The sequence below is a fragment of the Petaurus breviceps genome, unplaced genomic scaffold, assembly GCF_028583685.1.
Source record: "Petaurus breviceps papuanus isolate PSGF00001 unplaced genomic scaffold, PetGlider_PUasm1.0 126, whole genome shotgun sequence".
NCBI lineage: Eukaryota > Metazoa > Chordata > Mammalia > Diprotodontia > Petauridae > Petaurus > Petaurus breviceps.
This window is the reverse complement of record NW_027185655.1, coordinates 9,623,105-9,642,875: the sequence shown is the minus strand read 5'-3', so window position 1 is coordinate 9,642,875 and position 19,771 is coordinate 9,623,105. Positions and strand designations below refer to the sequence as shown.

Genomic DNA, 19,771 nt, shown 5'->3' with positions numbered 1-19,771 from the left:
CATCCAAGCTCTCTTCACTTCATTCCTGACCTCCAGACTTTTCCACCATTTTAGTAAATATTCAACAGCATCTCCTCCAACATCCATCATTTCTGTCTACTGATCTGTGAGCCTGAAGATGAGATTCTAGCTCCTGCTCCTTGTCCTTGAGCTGACCTAGAAGTTGGGAAACACAGCAGGCTGGCATCCAACCTGCCAGTGAGATGGGCGTCATTACCTGATCCTAGTCTAGAAAAAAAAAAAGGCGCCCAGTTTGGATTCCTGCCTATCACTGAACAGAAAGAACGATTCTCATGAGAGAAAACAATGGCAACTAATTATTGCCCATAGAAGGATCCTCAACAAATATCCAAGGTGTGGCAAAACAAGTCCAAGAAATATAACCTCCTAATAAAATAACACAGCTCAAGACAATCATTTGTTGTGGTAAATCCAACACCCTTTAGAAAAGATTGGACAAATTTAACCTCTCATCAGTTTACTATCACCACAAGGGAAAGATTTTTTGAAAGTTCAATTCAACGGGCACTCATGAAGTACCCAGGATACTGAATTCAATGCAATTCAACAGGCACTTACATGATATCTAGTAGAGTCCAGGCCATGTTAGATGTATTCTCTCTCATATAATTAGTGGTCTACCCAATTTCGGATCTTTCAAATTCTACTTTTCAAAAGGAAAAGAGTATGACAGGCACTGTGTGATCAGCCACAGTCAGACACACTGAAACTTGACTCTAGCATGGTGAGGCCATTTTGGTCCTCTTAGAGAACAAAGGATACAAAGACAAATATGATCATGCCCATTATTTCTCTGATTTGTTTTTTAAACAAATTGGAGCTCATAAAGGTCAAGAGATTTACTTAGGATCACATGGCTAGGAAGAATCAGTCTTGACACAAAGTCAAGTCTTTTAGATATGCTTGATCCAGATGCATCATTTTGTCCACAGAACCATGTTTCTTCTCTTCAAGACTGATCGGATTGAGTCATTTATTTTTCTAGGTGCTATTGAGTGTCCATTATAAAAGTTCATTTGCTGACAATACTTAAGGCTATATGTGATATTCTTCACATACACTCTCAAGGAAATTTTTTATACTGTCCTAACTCATTGGGAACAAGTCACATCCTTTCTAAATAAAAGTTCCTTGATATTCAGTGGAAAGTCACCAAGGTACACAAAGATGCCATAAGTACATGGGGAATACTCAATATTAAGTGTCATGGACAAAATAGTTTGCTGGCATTCTTATCCATGCTGCCACAAGCATCAGAGAAGGTGGAATTTCAGTCAAGTAAACTGATGCTATCATGACAAACATCTGTAAAACTTGAGGCAGTCAGGATCAGGTGGCCAAAATCAGATTCTGAAGAGGATTCTTTTTATCAAATCACTCCTATGGACACTGACATAAAACCTGGGGAAACGACTTATAAAAACTGCCTTAATCTGGAACATAACCAGCCACTGAATTCCAAGGAGAAGAGACGTGGGAGGAGCAATATCTGTTCCAAATAGATCAAGTTAGTCTCTCGTTAGAAGGCAATGAAACTGTCCATGGCTTCACTTGTCAAAGGGACCATGGCATAAACTGTTAATGGAGCTTCCTGTTTCCCCAGCACAAGAAGAGTCAGGAATCCTCAGGCTTGCCATTCTCTTCTCACCAGGCAGATCTCCATGGCAAATACAAAGCCAAGGCAGTAGTACTCATATGAACTGATGCTGTATCCTTGCTGAGTATCCCTTCTATGTTAAGTAAACTTTTTGTTAAACATCAAATGATCTTTGAGTGTCTCCTTACATTCCAATCCAAAGAATGAACAAATGGACTGCTCTGACACAATCCTAGTCCAGAACAAAGGGACAAAATAAACATGAAAACCGGTTCCATTGGGAAGACAAAGCTACTCTTTCTTACAACCCATTACCTCTGACTCTTCTTTTTTTCTCCCTTTTTTGGAGGGAGGAAGGCAAGGTAATTGGGGTTAAATGACTTGCTCAAGGTCACACAGCTATTAAGTGTTAAATGTCTGAGGTTAAATTTAAACTCAGGTCCTCATGACTCCAGGGCCAATGCTCTATCCATCGCACCACCTACTTGCCCCTTCTTTTGTTTTAAATCTAAGTGAGGGCAGATAGAGTATAAACCTGATGTCACTCCCCCTTCCATCAATTAACGATCATTTTATTGTCCCAAACCAGTGCATTCAACAAATAGTTACTGAACATCTCCTATGAGCAAGGGAGAAGAGAGGCAACTTGAAAGAAACTGGAAGGAGCAGACTCATAACATGGGCTTTTTTTTAGATTGACGAAAGCCAAATGAACCAAGATTTTCATTTCACATCCCATAGGGAAAAACAAGTGGAGAGAAGGGGTCAAGGAGCTTTCAAAGAGGCAGCTGAGTGGACGAGTGAAGAAAGTGCTGGCCTCAGAGTCAAGGAGACCTGAGCTTGAATTCTATCAGCTGTGTGATCCCAGACAATTCAGTCCACCACTCTGGGCCTCATCTGTAAACTAAAAAGGATGGATGGCTTGATAGTGTCTAACGTCCTTCTATCCCCAAATCCAGCATCCTGTGATTCCTCTGCAAAGGCCATTCCTTTAATAACTCCAGTAGGAGATTCTGTATACTCAGAGTGATCAGGTTTCACTGCAACATTAAGCAAAGTGTTTAATAAATGCATACTAAGTGTCCTTAATGATTTGTATCACCCCAAACTGTTTCATTACAGATGGAATGTGTGAAAGAGATTTTTAAGAGTTATATAAATGGGTCAGGAATTTACAAACATCTTACAGAAGGGTCTATTTTTTATTGCCCTAAAGATTTGAAACCAGTGAGTAGGTAGGAGAGGCATTAAGGTGAATACATTAATAAAGGAAGGAGGAGAGGCTGCCAACCAAGCCGGCAGCTACCAGATGCAATCCCATAATCCTCCCAGTTAGCAATCAAGATCAATAAACTCAACAAAGTTCAATAACTCCCTGTTACCTCAAAGAATAAGTATAAACTCTTGTATGTGGCATGTCTTTCCCAGTCTTACTTTCCTTACCCACTCTACAATCCTGCCAAACTGGACCTTCTATACAGGTCCCCACACCCAAAATTCCACCTCCTCTCACCACACCTTTGCACAGGAGGGCTGCCATGCCTTCAATGAATTTTCTTCTGACCTCCAACTCTTTAGAATCCTTATTTTCCTTTGAAGCTCTGTTCAAACTTTAACTCATGTAAAACACCTTTTCCTGATTCCCTCAGCTCCTAGTTTCTTCCCCCTGAAAGTGCTAATTACTTTATATATACTGATATATGTATACATTGCCTTTCCCATTAGAATCTAAGTTCCTTGAGGGAAAGGACTGTTTGCCTTTTGTCTTTGGCTAAAGCCTAGCACACAGCAGGCACCTAATGAGGGCTCATTGGTTGAATGAAACATCTAGGGACTCCTGATGTGGACTGATGTGGCCAAGTGAAAATTGAAATGTGTTTAATATTCAAGAAGTTAGGGGCGGCCAGGTGGCTCAACGAGTAAGATCACCAGCTCCAGTGTCGGGATGACCTGGGGATCAAATCTGGGCTCAGATACTCAGCACCACACCCAAAAATAACTGGCCATGTAACCTTGAGCAAGTTACTTAACCCAATTGCTTAAAAAAAAGAAAAAAATATTCAAGACATTAAAAAGTAAGGACAGCCTTCCTGTACCACTTTAGCAAACAGCAGTCCTTTGCACTTACCGCAACATCTAAGAAGCAGGTTTACAAATGGATTCTCCTTTTTTTTTTAAGAAAAGGTTCTTCTGCCATGATCATTATCATGATACAAAAATATTTTGTTACAGAGTCACAACAGCTGGGAGGAAGCCTCCAGTTAAGGGACTCTGACTCCTTGTCCCAATTCACTTAGAATTACCAAAATGCGATGGGGTTACAAGGCTAGATCTAGTCAAATGAATGGAAGTCAGTGGTAGCCAAAGGGTAAATTCGTTTTCTGCCCTTTTCCTGCATATAGCCTCTCACAGATTTCAACTGTTCTAAATGCAAAAGGTGACTGGTCAACCCAAGGAGGCTTGAGCTTTCAAACAAAACAAGCACAAAACTTTCTCATGGGCCACTCCAAAAGGGCAGCTAGAACTTTCCAGTGTGTTGATGTTTTTATCAAAATTCAAATAGGATGACACAAGTTAATGGCAGTAGACATCCAAAAAAAAAGTCACAAGCTCTGGGCTATTCCTTTCTGTCAGTCACTATGAGGAAAATAAAAGGCATTATTTATTGGTGATAAAGTTGTCATCTTCAATGGTGGCTGAGCTGAAACAACTACTGAAGAATCCACATGTTTGACTAAGGCACTGCTACCAGCAATATATTCCAGAGAGGTCAAGGAAAGAAGGATGTATTTTTGCTTTTCTTTACATCTTCAGGGCTTAGCAAGCTATTTGGCACATTTTTAAATTTAAAAATATTTTAAAATTTAAATATTTAAAAAAATAAAAAATATATTTAAAAAATAAAATTTTAAATTTAAAAAAATGTTTCAGTCACGTCCAACACTTTGTGACCCCATTTCAGATTTTTTTGGCAAAGACACCTGAGTGGTTTGCCATTTTCTTCTCCAACTCATTTTACAAATGAGGAAACTGAGGTAAACAGGGTGAAGTGACTTGCCCAGAGTCATACAACTATTAAATGTCTGAGGCCAGATTTGAACTCAGGTCTTCCTGATTCTAGACCCAGTGCTCTATCCTCTACACTACCTAGCTGTCCTTGGCACGTAGAAGCGAGTAATAAATTATTGCCAGTTGTTGACTGGTAATAAATTTTTATTGACTACCCAATAAGGCAGTGGCAAAATGAAAACAAGACAAAGGTCTCCTCACTCCCAGGCCATCACTCTTTCCATGAAAGCAGAATAATAGGAGACTTTAAATGAAAGGTCAAGGAATCTGGACTGTGTTCTACAGGCAATGCTGTGAAAGAGAAACACAAATAAAGAACTCTAAGTAATGAACCTGAAACAGTATTAAAATCATTCATGCAAGTCTGATCTCTAACAATGATGCTCACGAATGTTTCCAACTTTGAAAGTTCCCCTGAGTTTATGGACAATTAACTTTTAACCTTGGAGAGCCACAGAGTGGGGCTGCTAGAGGAAAATGAATTAAAGAGAGGGAGAAAGGGACTCAGCACTCAACAAAGGAAGAATGCATTAATAGGTAGCTCTTGGCAATGGTCTACCAGGGGTGGGGAGCCTGCAGCCTCGAGGCCCCTAGGTCTTCAAGTGCAGCCTTTTGTGAAATCTGGATTCAGGCAAAGGGCCACACTTGAGAACCTAGAGGGCCACCTGGAGGCCCCAGCCTCCCCACCCCTGGTCCCCTACTTTCTATAGTCCCTACATTAAACTGGATGATGCTTTTGAAAATCATCTAACATTTAGAAACACGTGTTCTTCTTCTAACCAATCTTACCTGTTAAAAAGAAATGATGGATGTAACTACTGGATATTAGCTATTAATATTAGATTATTAGGATTATTAAAGAGATAGAGTCAGCAAAGAGTCAGCAAAGCTTCATCAAGAATGGGTTGGGAGAGGTTGAAAGCCAGGTGGCACAGTGAATAGAGCACCGGCTCTGGAGTTGGAAGGACCTGAGTTCAAATCCAGCCTCAGACACTTGATGCACTTACTAGCTGTGTGACCTTGGACAACTCACTTAACCCCAACTGCCTTGCCTTTCCCCCTCAAAAAAAAAAAAGAATGGGTTGGGTCAGATTCTGCTTTTTCCAAAATCACCAATGATTCTTTTTCTGTCTTCATTTTATTATTTTTAAGAATTGAGTTTTATTTCTATATTTTGTTTTTTTGTTTTTACATCACTTAGTTTCCCTTGTGTCCCTTCCTCACCGCCTCCCAGAGAAGCCATCTTTTCTATCAAAGTTTTTTTAATAAAGGGAGGGAGAAGAGAAAAATAACTTGGGAAAACCAACCAATATATCCCAAAGAAACCGATGTGTTTGTTCCATGCACCACACCTGTGAACTCTCTACCTCTGTAAATGAAGGGGAGGGGAGTTTCTTCTCATTATCTCTTCTTTGGAACCAAGTTTATTCTTTATGATTTTGCAACATTCACTTCTAACTGTTTTGGTGTGCTCTTATAGTCATTACATATAATCAATGAGCATTTAACTGCCAAGTCTGACGGTCTTTTCTCAAGCTTTATCCTTCTCCGCTTACCCACTAGTTGTACTTGGCATTGTTAACCACCTTCTCCTTCTAGTTAATCATTATTCTGTAGGGGTTTGTGACAGTCTTCTTACCTTTCCTTCTCCTTCTTTGCTGGTTCATCCATATCTTCCCATTTCTCCCTCCCCAACATCTCTCACACGGAACTCTCTCCCTACTCACATCATTCATTGATTCTCTCACAGATTATTGGAACAGCCTTCCTACTGGCCTCCCTTCCTCTCTTCATTCCAATCCATTTCCCACAGCTGCCAAATTGGTTTTCTTTAGATATAATCATATAACTCTCCTACTCAGTTAACTTCTTGGCTCTGGACTATCTCTAAGATAAAATCCCACCTCCTCTATTAGCTTTCAAAGCTCAAGACCTAGCCCCCACCTGTCTCTATCATCTCAGTGGACATTACTTCCCCTCTAATCCTCTGCCATCTGGCCATTCTGGCTTTCTCTCTATTCCTCACACTCCTCCCTACTCATGGCCTTTGAACTGGCCATTTCCTCATGCCTGGAATGCACTCCCTCCTCATCTCTCCTTCCTTTTAGATGTAGCTGCTCAAGCACCATGATGCTTTTCCTGATCCCCCAACTGCTGGTACCTGCCTTCTCTCTCTCCCTCCCAAATCACCTTGTTTTTACTACTTTATGGATAACTGTTTTTATTAGATTTGTGTTTATGCTGTATATACTTACATATGTATTGGTTACTTCCCCCATTAGAACATAAGCTCCTATGAGTAGAGCTGGTTCATTCTTTGTGCTTACATGCCCAGAGTATGGCATATAATGGCACTAAATAAATGCTTGCTCATTGACTGACTGCCTAATTTCCTCTTTCAATAGGGTTATAAATGAGTAGAGGAAAGCTATTGATAATGTCTTCTTTGATTTTAGCATAGCATTGACTAAATACCTCAGATCAATCTTATCCAGCAGATGGAAAAATGTAGATCAGATGATAACACAATTAGATTGATTTGGAATGGACAAACATCCAAATTCTTTCGGAAGTCATGTAATGGTTCAATGTCAACTTGGCAAAAGGTCTCACGAGTAGTCCATATATGGCCCCAGACACTTTACTAGCTGTGTGACTGCAGGCAAGTCACTTAACCTCTTTTGCCCTCAGTTTCCCCAATTGTTAAATGGGGTAATAAAATAGCACCTATCTCCCTGGTAAGAAGGTAAGAGTCACTTTGTATTCTGCCCTGGTAAGACCAGGTCCCAGTGTTTTTTGTTTTGTGCTAGGCACCAGTTTAAGAAAAACTGATAAGGTAGATGATGAAAAGCATGAGTTCAAATCTTAGGAGGATTACTTGAAGGTCCTGGGTTTTATTTTGCTTTTGTGGGGGGGAGCTTACAGCTTACTCCCTGCTGCTGCTTGGTATAGAGATTTAGACTTCTCTTCAAAAGCCTCCCAGGAAGCTTAGACTAAAATAGAATGGATTCTCTCATCTGGGAACTCTCAGGTCAACTTGTACTCAGTATTACACTCTCTCTAACTCTTGCCCAATGAGATCTTATATGACCACGTTTGCTAACATCTCTGGAATAAGGAAATTTTCACACAGATAAGACCTAATCTCATTCTCAGACTGCCCAGTTTTCACTCACTATCTTAACACAAATTCTCCTAGCATCATGGACCAGTCTTAGCTCAGCTATTAATTCAAACCAATGATACAGACTCAGGTTTCAGATGCAATGAAATATGGATGAACCCCAAAATTCAATAAAAATAAATGTAATTACATTGAGAGATTTAAAAGTATACTAGTACTAATTAAAGTGGTTTCTCCTCTCAGACTCGGGCACAGCAGCAAAACTGGGTCAGAAGGATATTGAGAATTACACCAAACCTCAGAAACACTAACTCTCCATAGCCTGGGTATTTTAGGGTTTAGGCAATATGGAATGAAGGCCTGCCAAAAGTTTAAGCCCTGGTCTTCTGGATCAGTCAAATCCTCACAATAGCCTCCTTGCCCCCTTAAAGAGAAAACTGTCCCAACTAAGTTAAACCAGTTCTTATTCCTAGTCCAGCCACCCAGCACACAAGACTTCCTCACTGACACAGAGAATGCAAGGATATACAGGGGAGACCACCCTGCAATCAAGGCTCCCCCAAAAGCCACACTTTTTCTCCCATACAAAGACCTCACTTGGTTCTCTCTCCCTCTTTCAAGGATAAGAAGACTACTTTTAGGCTAATTATGTTTGAAATCATTTCAAGCTCTCTTCCTATGACCTGAAATAAAAATCATTGAGCTCTGAATTTGTCCATGACAACCAACTCAATCTCTTTTTGTGCTGCTGACTTACTTCTGACATTCTTCCCACATTCCATTTCAAAGACTAGGAAAGAAGATCGCTTACTGATTAATAGCAAAATGAGCCTACCTGGGCACTAGAAACATACCAGCTGGAATGGAGCTTTTAAAAATCAGATAAAATCATACTCCCCTTTAAAAAAAAAATCTACTGACTGGTTAGTTAATTCCTTCATTTTGACAGTGTAGTGAGAAGTATGTTATGTCTTGGTCTTATTATCCAGAGAAAGAAATGAGAAACAGAAATATATAGAAAATAATTTTACATATATCTATACCTATTTGTGTCTAATGATGGCCATGTCTGGGGCTGGGGGGGCAGGGGGGGGAGAAAGAAAAGAAAAAAAAGAAATGTACATGATAACTTTATTATATATTTTAAAGGAATAGCAGGTTGGACATGATTGCTATCCTGGTCACCATCTGTCACTCTGTCTCACTGTCCTTTCCTGATCATTCTTTTATTTCACTCTGAAACTCTCAGATGGTCTTGGAACTGACCGAGTAAGTCTACTGTTTGTGCAACCCTAAGCAAATCATTTTGCCTCTGGTCCTCAATTTCCTCATCAAGGCGATTGAGTTAGATTATCTATAGATAAAACACAAACATCTATGAAGTACTATGTGTCAAACACTGTGCTGGGAATATAAAAACAAGAAGAAAGTAGTCCCTGCACTCAAGGAGCTTACACACTAATGGAACTGAAAAGGGATAGGGAGGTTGGGGGAGGAGAGATACTTCCAAAAGGGACATGGTGGCAACATTCAGACTGTCAATAGCAAAACCAGAAGGGGAATGAAGGATGACTGTCCTGGATCTCTACTTAAAATAGAAGACCCCAGAAAGGACCTGCTAATGGAAGAAACAAGACAGCCTGGTAGACAGATGTTCTAGGGCAAGGAGATTGTAGTGGCCATCAGATGTTCCAGAGTGAGGAGTCTTCAGGGGCTGAGTCATGGTGACAAAGTCCAAAAGTCAGAAGAAAAACTGGAGGGGGCATCTATAAGCTACCTTCAGATTCTAAATTCTACATCCCCCCCAAACACATTAATTTATAAAGTTACTTATCTGGGAACAAGGCAGTAAAAAAAAAAAATGGAGCAAGAGAGAGGTACTTTCCAGTGGGGTAGAGGGAAAGGTGATAGAAAGGAGATGGGAGCCTGGAAAGATGGGTCACCCTAAATGTCTCTGCAGGGAGCAATATGGAAGTATAGAGGGGAGGACTCAGAAGGAAGATACAAAGTAGCACAGGAACAGGAAACAAACTTTCCCTGCTTGGGTTTGGTCTCCATGATCTCTAACCAGCCATGCTATATTAAAGCATCCCAGTGACTCCACACATTCCAGGGAGCCATTTCACGGACAAGCAGCCTTGAAATATTCCAGGACCAGACCTGTCCTTGCCTGCCTGATTTCTATAACTCCAAAATCTGAAGTTTTTCTAGAACTGACCTTTAAAACTAAACTTGCCACAATAATTTCAGCTCTTGAGGATACGCAGCAAAAGCTTTTAATCTTCCTGCCCTCCCCCTTCTCTCCCTACAGTGAAAGGCAATAAAGGCCACCATCCTTGCAGGAGAATGAATCCAGAGGGCTGAAAGGAAGCTGCTGTTTCTGCTCAAGGCAGTGATCTCTGGGTGAGCAACACGGAGCCACTGACAAGACTTACTACCAGTGCATATGAAGTGAAATCACTATGCTCAGCCACTGAAACTGTGGGTGTTAGTTTTTATGAACTGATGATACTAGGCTTCTGCTGAGACAAATACAAGATGTAGCAAGAAAGGCCAAAAGGAAAGAAAGAGAAGAGAAAATAAAAAAGGAAAACAAGATTTTCATCCATTTCCAGAGTTGTTTATAGAAATGGGAACTAAGACACAAAGTATGTACATGAAAATCAAGCAAATGAGGAAAGGAAGGAAACAAGCACTTATTAAGTGACTACCGTTTGTGCCAGTCAGCATACTAAGCATTTTACAAATATAATCTCATTTGATCTTCACAAAAACCCTAGGAGGGATGTTCTATTATTTTCCCATTTTATAGATGAGGGGGCCATGGCAAACATAGATCAAATGATTTGCCCAGGATTACACAGTTACTAAGTTGTCTGAGGCTGATTTTGACCTAAAGTCTTCCAGACTCCATGACCAGCACTCCATCCAGCAAGGCATCCAGATGCCCCTCAGAAAGAGCATAATCCTTTCTGAGATTACACCCCAAGTCATTTTTGCTTCTCAAGGTTAACTTGAATATTAAATGTCATACTATGAAAAATTAAAGATAGATTAGGTACCCTTCTTGGCTTGGATCACAAACAGAAAAATATAAAATGTTAATCACATGAAACTGAAAGGCTTTTTGCCTGAACACAATTAATGCAACTGAGATAAGAATGTAGTAGTATCTTTGCATCAAATATCTCTGCTAAGGGTCTGTAAAAGCATGACACATAGGTGACAAACAAAAATATATAACACCAAGAGTCATTCACCAATCAAATCAATAAGAGTAAAAAGATATGAAAATAACAACCATATTGAATATTACTACAAATCATTAATAATAAAAGAAATGCAAAAAAGTAACATTAGAGCTTCACATCAAATTTGCAAATTGGCAAGGATATTAAAAAAAATGGGAAGAGTCAATGCTGGAGAGGTTGTGGAAAGATAGGCACACTAATTAAATAACATCAGAACCATGAATCTGTACAGCCCTTCCAGAAAACAATTTAGAAGTGACTAAGGAAGTGATTAAACTGTCCATATCTAGGAAACCTAGAAATCCCACTGCTTAAGTGAATACCTTAAGAAAGACAATGATAAAAAGAAATATCCCATAGACCGCAGAATACTCTTGCCAACACTACTTGAAATAACAAATAACTACAGCTATACCTCCGAGATACTGCAGATTTGGTTCTAAATCACCACAATAAAGAAAATATCACAAAGCAAGTAACATGAATTTTTTGGTTTCCCTATACATATAAAAGCTGTGTTTACACTATGCTGTGGTCTGTAACGTGTGCAATAATATTATGTCTAAACAAAAATGTACATGCTTTAATTTAAAAATGCTTTATTGTTAGAAAATGCTAACCATCACCTCAACCTTCAGCGAGTCATAATCTTTCTTTCTAGCAGAGGGTCTTGCCCCAGTGTTGATGGCTGCTGACTGATCAGGAGGAGGTTGCTGAAGATTAGGGTATAGCAGCTTCTTAAAATAAGAAAATAGCTAAATTTGCCACATCGATCAACTCTTCCTTCCGGGAAAGATTTCTCTATAGCATATGATGCTGTTTTATAACATTTGGAACATCTTTCAAAATTGGAATCAGTCCTCTCAAAACCTGCTGCTTTATCAACTATGTTTGTATAATATTCTTCAATATTATTGTCTCAGGGAATAGGGAGGTCCAAAGAGACAGAGAGAGAGAGAGAGAGATGAGGGAACAGCGAGTCGGTGAAACAGTCAGAACATACACTATTTATCAATTAAGTTTGCCATCTTATACAGGCATGGTTCATGGTGCCCCAAAACAATTACAATAGCAACATCAAAATCCACTGGTCATATATCATCATAACAGGTAATGATGAAAAAAATGTGAAATATTGTGAGAATTTCCAAAATGTGCCAGAGAGACATGATGCAAATACATGCTATTGGAAAAAATTGCACTGATATATTTGCTTGACACAGGGTTGCCACAAACCTTCAATTTGTTTAATAAAAAAACCTGCTACATTTGTAAAGTACAATAAAGCAAAGTGAGTTATGCCTATAAACATATGCCTATAAACATATACTACGTTATATGAATGTAATGGAATATTACTCTGCTCTAAGAAATGATGAAAGAAGAAAAGCATGGGGAAACTCATGAACTGACTGAAGGTGAAATAAGCTTTAGAAACTGCTTACATAATAACTTCAACAACGAAACGGAAAGAACAATGAAAGAATTAGAACAGAATGTTGTGACATTACAAAGACCAAACTTGTCCCCAAGGAGATATGAAAGTGACTTTCTCCCCCATTCTAGAGCACAAGAGACATGACTTTTTCAATGCACTGGTTAATTCCATTGAACTGGTTTCCTTTTATCTTTATTATTTATTTTAAAACTTTCTGGGAGGAAGAGATGACAGGGACATATTGTAAATGTAGGGGATGCAGAAACCAAAGAAATCAATAATTGTTTAAAGGCAGTTTCCTTCAAAACTGAGCTCAAGAACCAACTTATACACAAGACTTTTCCCTCAGGTTCTAGTAATTTCTTTCCCCACCAAAATTATCTCATCTATACAAACAGACATACTTGGTGGCTCCTCTCAATAAAATATTAGTTCCTTAAAAGTAGGAATGATTTCATTTTTGTCTATATATCTCTACTCCCTGGCACATAAGCACTTAATAGATGTTTGTTGACTGACTGACTGTTTAAGAAGGGAGATGAGGTGAAACTAGGAAGTGAATGAGGAAGGTGATAAAAATTAGAACTAAAAGAATGGTGTGAGCCTGTGAGATACGTTGCCTGAAAAGTCAATGTAACACAAAAGTATAAAAATTGGGCACACTTAAAAAGCTTTACCTACTTCCCAAGAGGCGCACGGGATGAAATAAGTCTTTGTTCCTTTTCTGGCTTACCCAGAATTAAATATTCAAAAAAAAATCACAGACTTAGAGCAGGAAGGACCTTAAGAGATCAATTGGCCCAACCTCCTTATTTTACGGATGAAGAAAGAGGTCTAACAATGTTACAATCCTTGCCCAAAGTCACACAGCTAGTAAAAAAACAAAATTTGAATCCAGGTCCTCTGACTTCAAAGCCAGTGGTCTTCACACTGAACTACATTGCCTACCCCACTCCACTCCATGAGTAACATGAATCCTGCTGATATAAATTCTATAATAACAAAAGAAAAAAATTAAGTGGAAGAATCACTGAAAAACCAGGCATCCCACATATGGGATGAGCTAGTTCAGAACTGCTTTCACTACAGGTCTTCAAGCAAAAACTGGATGGGCACAAGGCAGGTATGTTTTCAATGGAATTTAAGTTCAGGAACAAGTTGCAAATGCAAAAACATTTTCTATAAATCAGTGTTGTCCGTGACTGTAGCAATTCTCCACTTTGTAGACAGAGCTGAATATTAGTAAGTTAAGTAAGTCCTTCGTTCTTGGGCCACTCCCATCCCACTTGTGACTAACACATCAATCAAACTGTTTTTGAGATAATCAGGGTTAAGTGACTTACCCAGGGTCACATGGCCAGTAAATTATCTGAGGCTGGATTTGAACTCACGCCCTCCTGACTCCAGGTCCAGTGCCCTATCCATTGTGCCACCTAGCTGCCACTATCACTTAAATTTGTTCAGGGGATGCTAAAGATCAATGCTTTTGTCTTTTTCCATTTTACACTTTTTTGGTACAAATGGCTTATTTGAAAAAGTCATGTTTTAGAGGGTCCCAAACATCTGAAAACAAACAGACGGAATTGGGAGAGGTTGGATTGCTAAACTCAGAGTAGTTGTCAATGGTTGGGTTCCATCTTGGCGGGAGGACTCCAGTTGTGGGACCCCAGGGATCTGTGCTATTTAACATTTTTATCAATGACTTGGATAACAGTGATATTTTCAACAAATTTGCCTGTGAAAGAAAACTGGGAGGGAGAGCTACCACATCAGGATCCGTGAAGATCCTGCCAGGCTGGAGAGAACACTGGGTCGAATCTAATACGATGAAATTCAGTTGAAATAAATGTAAAGTCTTTCACTTGCCTACAAAAAGTCAACTTTACAAGTATAAAACAAGGGAGACAGAAAGACACCAGCTGTTCCCCAAAACATTAGAAGGTATTCAGCTCAATACGAGCCAGCAGTGTGATGTGAAAGCCCAAAAAAGCTAATGAAGTCTCAGATTGCATTAAGAGCAAGATCATTTCCAGGAACAGGGAGGTGATAATCCATTGTACTTTGTCCTCCTCAGACCTCTTCTAGGATTATGTACAATTCCAGGCACCACAATTTAAGAGCAACCATTATAAACTGGAAAATGTTCAGGAGGGCCTTGAGTCCATTATATAGATGAGAATGGCTTAAAAGAACTGGGCACCATCGATGAGAAAATATCTAAACAATTTCCAGTATACTCACATGAGGGAATATTATTTTGCTATAAGAAATAATAAAGGGGACAGTTCCAGAGATACCTGGGAAGAGCTGCATGAACTGATACAGAAAGAAGTGGACAGAACTAGGATTTCTTTGCACTATTTACTCAATAATATTATATATAATGTTATTTTATAAAATAATCCATACAATAAAATATACAGTACAACATACCAAATTATACAATTTTAAATACTAATCAGTTATTTACATAATAAAAACAATGAAGATAAAAAAAACTCTGAAAAACTTAAGAACTTGGATCAATGCAATGACCAAGATTCCATGGGACTCAAGAGGAAAGTTGCTGTCCATCTCCTGACAGAGAGGTGATGAATGGACAGAGAGTGCAAATTGAGACATAGTTTTGTTTTGGACAAGGCTAATGTGAGAATTTTTTTCATTTTTAATATAATTTTTTTAATTTTAATTTAATTTTTTTATATGAGAATGTTTTACTTGACTCAGTAACAAGGGGTTTTCTATTCTTGCTTTTTTTAAGGGGAAGAAGAGGAGGCGGATTTTCATTCACTGAAAAACAATGAAATAAAATTTAATTTTTTAAATGGCTACTAATGGCTTGGTTATCTGGAAAAAAGATAGCTGTCTTCAAGCATTTCAAGGGCTGTGTTGTATTCTAGCTATCTAATGGCAGAATGGCTTGACCTAAGGGGTGATGGGTTCCCCCTCCTTGGAGGTCTTTAAGCCAAGGCTGCACTGAACAATCATTTACTTGTTGGGTATATTTTACTCAGGATTCCTTTTGTACATGGCTTGGACTAGCTGGCTGCTAAGGGCTCTTCCAACTCTCAAATTCTGTGATTCTCATCTGATTCTCAAATACTTTGTGTATATCTGTGACAGCAGTACAGAAGAAAAGGCAAAGTCTGAATCAATCTCCAGTTTGGGGAGTGTGGCAGCTGGCGGGGCAGGTTTTGATCTCCGCAGTGTTCCCATCGCCCCCTCTCCCCACACCCTGGCATTCAGGGAAAGAAAACATTTTAATTGAGCTCATTTAAAGTATTTCATCTCATTTTCAGGCTTTGCTGTGATGAGTAAGATTAGATTATAGGACTTAATGTGCACTGAGAGAAAAGGTCCTTTTATTTGACTCGGGGATCCAGTTTAAAACCTTAATGAGCATGATGGGGGGTTTTCTGCTGATAAATACATATTTGATGAAAAATTCATCCCCAGCTGGAATTCTGTTACTTCACAAAGGCTTGCCAATTCCCTTAACTAAATCAGAAGTACTGGTAGGTAGGAAGGGAGGAAACTGGGTCTCTAGGGGATCCCAACAGAAAGATGTGAAACCAGAAAAGAAGGGGGCCAGGCAAACAGTAAGAGAGCAAGGGGACGGCTAGCAGACGCAGGCAGCCAGAATTTCCTGCTGGTCTCCACGTGAGGGCAAGGAAGCAATGAACTAAGATCTACTCTCCCCAGGTGGATCAGCTGAGGAGGAAGGATGGGAGGCCATCAACAAAGGAGCAAGAGAGGATGTGGTGAGTAGGGGAGAGAGGGCAGAAAAGGAGAAGAGAGTAAGCATTTATTAAGTACCTACTGTATGTCAGGCACTGTGCTAAGCACTTTCTACAAATAGCATCTCATTTGATCCTCACAACTTTGAGAGGTAGCTACCATTATTATCACCAAATTGATAGGACAAATTCAGGGGAAGTGACTCGCCCAGGGTCACACAGCTAGGAAGTATCTGAGGTTGGATTTGAACTTGGTTCTTCATGACTCCAGACCCAGAGCTTTATCCATTGAACCACGTAGCTGCCTCCAGAGGGTATACCCACATGGACAAAATGACAGGTCTCTCATAGAACTGACGTGTCCCATGTGCTTGAATATACCCACTATTTAGCAGGTACTAATAAGGAAGTGGGAGAGGCAGGAGGAGAGGGGATTATGTACATAGCTCTTCCTTCTCTCCTTCTTTTTCTTCTTCATTAAAAAGAGACTGGGTAAGAAGGTCCTAGGCTCATCCAACGACTCCAAGAAGATTTGGAAAGCCAAAACTCAGTTGGGGAAAGTTCAAGTTCCAAGACTTTCAAACAAGTGACCAACATCACCCCCTTCCCTCTTCTCTGTCTCAATCAATTAAACAATCAGAACATTCATTAAACACCTACTATGTACAAAGGATTGTACTAGGGATACAAAAATCCTGAGAAGGGAAAGAGCACTGAGTGGGACCCTTCAGTGCCAGGTGCATGTGTTTCCATGGCTCTGTGACCAACACATGGCTTCAATAATAGTTTATTCTAAGTTTGTGCCCATTCTTCCGACTGCTACTGAGTGCATTTGTGGGAGAATGTGACCTAGAACTGTGAGGAATGCTTTGCTCATGGATCATGAACTCTAGTTCAAGGAATTCAGACCCAACAGAGTACCCAGAGATCTAGAAGTATGAGTAACAGCAATGTTGTATGATGATCAACTGGGAATGACTTACTCAGCAATACAAGAATCCAAGACAATTCCAAAAGATTTATAATGAAAAATACTATCCACTTCCAAAGGAAGAACTGAAGGAATCTGAATGCAGATTGAAGTATACCTTTTTTTAACTTTATTTTTCTTCTTTTGTTTTGGGGTATTTGGGTCTGTGTTTGCTTTTGCAATATGGCTAATATGGAAATATGTTTTGAATGATTACACATGCATAATCTATATCAAACTGCTTGCTTGCTCAAGGAATGGGGAGAGAGGAAGGGAGAGAATTTGGAACTCAGAATTTTTAAAACTGTATGTTAAAAATTGTTTTTACATGTAACTGGAAAAAACAAAATATAAAAATTTTCACCAAAAACAAGAGAAAAAAGAAGAAAAGAGAGTAACTGAAGTGTTTTTAAATGCATTGAAAAGGACAGAAGCCAGAAAGAAACACAAACATGATCACTTTAAAGGGTACAGGCTTAAATTATTATATATTTAAAGGAAAAGCAAGCTGTACTTAAGAGAAATTCTCCATCTCACATATAATCTGCTTTTTCTGTCATACTCTGAATATGGAAATACTCATTTAATTTGGTATACATAATATATAATTTATAATATATCTAATACATAATTTGGTTCATAATTTTAAAATTAAGTATGTAAACATATGTTCATATATGCCTATACATATATATTTAAACATGTATATCAACCTTTCATCATTTGCTTCCATTACCAAAGAGGGTTTGATTCTTCTCCTTCTGAACACCAGACTAAATTTTAAAAGGCACCAACCACACTCCCAGGACGTTCCGGATCTCCACAGCACCATGCCCTCTGCAGTCTGTCTGAGGAATGGATCTTCTGGAGAAGCCGGGATGGGATTTTATTTAGCAAATGTGAGTTGAAGGATGCCAAAAATTCAGCACAGGAACTTAGATGGGTTCTCGAAAACAAACCAAATGGCTTTTAAATCTCCTGGAAGATTGTGTCTTTCAAAAGACCCTCTTTATTTTAATCTACTTCATCCCCAAGTGAGCCTTGATCTTTATCTAGACATGGCAACAGTCATTAGGCACAAGACTTCAGGGAGCTTCATTCATTTCATCACAGCCCCTAAGTTTCTTCACTGCTTCCTAACCACATCAGCCGTTAGCATCAATCCCCCAAACCAGCTTTTATCCGGCTTCTTACCACCTTATCACAAATAAAAGTAGTCCCAAGCTGAAATGAAAGCTGGATGAGGTAAGGACTATTAGAGGCAGGGTCTTCTGATGGACACATGGCACCAGAGTCAGGAAGTTCTAGGATTAAGGCCCATCTCCAACACTTACTAGCTCTGTGACCTTGGCAAAGTCACCTGATTTCACAGAGTACCTCCAGCACAACTCTCAAAGAATATAAACTGCAGAGAAAAACAAAATTGCATCCACAGAATAAGTTTCCCCCATAGGAGGTCTCTATATCAATAAAATCACAGGTCTAATTTATTTTTAATTATGGGCAGTGGACAGAGCACTAGGCTTGGAATCAAGAAGACTCATTTTCATGAGTTCAAATCCAGTCTCAGACACTTCCTAGTTGTATGACCCTGGGCAAGTCACTTAACTCTGTCTCAGCTTCCTCATCTATAAAATGAGCTTTAGAAGGAAATGGCAAACCACTCTAGCATCTTTGCCAAGAAAACCCCAAAGGGGGCCACAAAGAGATACAACAACAACAAAAGCAACAATGTTTTTAATGCTAAAACATGATTTAGATGTGTCACCACTCAGATCATTTTCCCTGCCCAATAATCATTTGGTCTAGAAGACTTCTGGAAGTGTGGTGGGCAGAGGGAGGTCTCTTCCTCCATTCTTCTTTCTTCCTTCTATTTTTATACAAGTGAATTTAGATTTAAATTTAAATTTAGGTGTAAAAAAAAAGGTAGACAATCCTGAAGGAGAAAAAAAGGCTGAGGGATGATATGTGGGATGTGGAAAGGAGAATGAGCCATAGGTTAGGTTTTTCCAAAAGAAATATATTTGGTAACTAATGGAGGAAAAGATAAAATAAAGAAAAATGCAAAATGATAGCACGAAAAGGTTTACTGAACATAGAAATCCTCCCCTAAGATAACTTCAGTTTGACTTAGATGGCATCCATGCCTTGCCTCAACCATGTCTGAGCAACGCTTCCCACCTCAGACCCAAAGAGGGCCCCCAGGCTTCTCGTCTCCCTGTACTAGCTTCCAAACGTACAAGTCTGATCACGTCACCCTCTACTCGGTTAACTCCTTTGCCTTCCTCACCACCTGGCCACAACCAATCTTTCCTGCCTTGTTATATACATTAGGATATTCTCCTCTCTCATACTCTATAATCCAGTCAGACTGGTCTTGCTTCCAGACAAGCCACTTCCTACCTCCAAGCTTTTGTCCTTTTTATCCCCCGTGCTTGGAATACATTTCATCCTCTACCTCTGCTTCTTAGAATCTCTTGCTTTCTTCAAAACTCAACCCAAGGCACCTTCTGAATGAAATCTTCCTGGATCCCCCAGCTACCAGTGAGTCTTCCCCCAAAATG

At 39.4% G+C, this 19,771-nt stretch overlaps 1 protein-coding gene and 1 long non-coding RNA gene across 2 annotated transcripts in view; one reads left to right on the top strand and one right to left on the bottom strand.

Moving 5' to 3' along the window:
- FRAS1 (Fraser extracellular matrix complex subunit 1) overlaps positions 1 to 19,771 on the bottom strand; it is a 485,111-nt gene that overhangs the window by 379,979 nt on the left and 85,361 nt on the right. The gene's annotated exons all lie outside the window — the stretch shown is intronic.
- The window catches only part of LOC138164817 (uncharacterized), a 12,305-nt gene continuing 12,062 nt past the window's right edge, over positions 19,529 to 19,771 (top strand). Inside the window, exon 1 of the long non-coding RNA XR_011169194.1 lies at positions 19,529 to 19,751. This is a non-coding gene — a long non-coding RNA (uncharacterized lncRNA). The remainder of the gene's footprint in view (positions 19,752 to 19,771) is intronic.